This window comes from Syngnathus typhle, unplaced genomic scaffold (genome assembly GCF_033458585.1).
Source record: "Syngnathus typhle isolate RoL2023-S1 ecotype Sweden unplaced genomic scaffold, RoL_Styp_1.0 HiC_scaffold_196, whole genome shotgun sequence".
NCBI classification, from domain to species: Eukaryota; Metazoa; Chordata; class Actinopteri; order Syngnathiformes; family Syngnathidae; genus Syngnathus; species Syngnathus typhle.
The window spans coordinates 90,001-91,805 of record NW_026872101.1 but is presented as its reverse complement, the minus strand read 5'-3'; positions in this window follow the sequence as shown (position 1 = coordinate 91,805).

Sequence of the window (1,805 nt, the reverse complement as noted above, 5' to 3'; positions counted from 1 at the left end):
GGATCATTACCGGCCAGTTGAGCCCAAATTAAGGAAAAACTACTTAAGAATGGTGTTCCACATTATTAAGCAGATAATTTGAAGTTCGCTTTGAGCAGTGGCGGACGCCAACCCACGACCGGTGGGAGAGCTCGGAGGGCGGATGGGCTTTCAAGGAAGCCCCCCAGGCCGGTCCCACTCGCACTTAGAATTTTTTTTTTTTTTTGGCTTCCATAATGTACCGGGCGCGGACGCGAAACCCACGCCGGGCATGGCAGCTCGAAAGGCGGCTAAGCATTCAAGGAAGCACCGTCTGGAGCTTCAGAGCCGTTCCGCCTGACTTTTAACGTAGAGTACCGGGCGCAAACCACTAACTCAAGCCCGGCATGGCAGCTCGAAAGGCGGCTAAGCATTCAAGGAAGCACCGTCTGGAGCTTCAGAGCCGTTCCGCCTGACTTTTAACGTAGAGTACCGGGCGCAAACCACTAACTCAAGCCCGGCATGGCAGCTCGAAAGGCGGCTAAGCATTCAAGGAAGCACCGTCTGGAGCTTCAGAGCCGTTCCGCCTGACTTTTAACGTAGAGTACCGGGCGCAAACCACTAACTCAAGCCCGGCATGGCAGCTCGAAAGGCGGCTAAGCATTCAAGGAAGCACCGTCTGGAGCTTCAGAGCCGTTCCGCCTGACTTTTAACGTAGAGTACCGGGCGCAAACCACTAACTCAAGCCCGGCATGGCAGCTCGAAAGGCGGCTAAGCATTCAAGGAAGCACCGTCTGGAGCTTCAGAGCCGTTCCGCCTGACTTTTAACGTAGAGTACCGGGCGCAAACCACTAACTCAAGCCCGGCATGGCAGCTCGAAAGGCGGCTAAGCATTCAAGGAAGCACCGTCTGGAGCTTCAGAGCCGTTCCGCCTGACTTTTAACGTAGAGTACCGGGCGCAAACCACTAACTCAAGCCCGGCATGGCAGCTCGAAAGGCGGCTAAGCATTCAAGGAAGCACCGTCTGGAGCTTCAGAGCCGTTCCGCCTGACTTTTAACGTAGAGTACCGGGCGCAAACCACTAACTCAAGCCCGGCATGGCAGCTCGAAAGGCGGCTAAGCATTCAAGGAAGCACCGTCTGGAGCTTCAGAGCCGTTCCGCCTGACTTTTAACGTAGAGTACCGGGCGCAAACCACTAACTCAAGCCCGGCATGGCAGCTCGAAAGGCGGCTAAGCATTCAAGGAAGCACCGTCTGGAGCTTCAGAGCCGTTCCGCCTGACTTTTAACGTAGAGTACCGGGCGCAAACCACTAACTCAAGCCCGGCATGGCAGCTCGAAAGGCGGCTAAGCATTCAAGGAAGCACCGTCTGGAGCTTCAGAGCCGTTCCGCCTGACTTTTAACGTAGAGTACCGGGCGCAAACCACTAACTCAAGCCCGGCATGGCAGCTCGAAAGGCGGCTAAGCATTCAAGGAAGCACCGTCTGGAGCTTCAGAGCCGTTCCGCCTGACTTTTAACGTAGAGTACCGGGCGCAAACCACTAACTCAAGCCCGGCATGGCAGCTCGAAAGGCGGCTAAGCATTCAAGGAAGCGACGCCGGCCGGTCCGCGGGCCAAATAGGGTCCAGTAAAGTACCGGGCGCAAACCACTAACTCAAGCCCGGCATGGCAGCTCGAAAGGCGGCTAAGCATTCAAGGAAGCGACGCCGGCCGGTCCGCGGGCCAAATAGGGTCCAGTAAAGTACCGGGCGCGGCCACTAACGCCTTGTGGCGGTCGCCTTGTGGCGGTCGGGGGGTGGCGGTCGGGGCTGGCGCTTGGGGCCGGTGGCGGTCGCCTTGTGGCGGT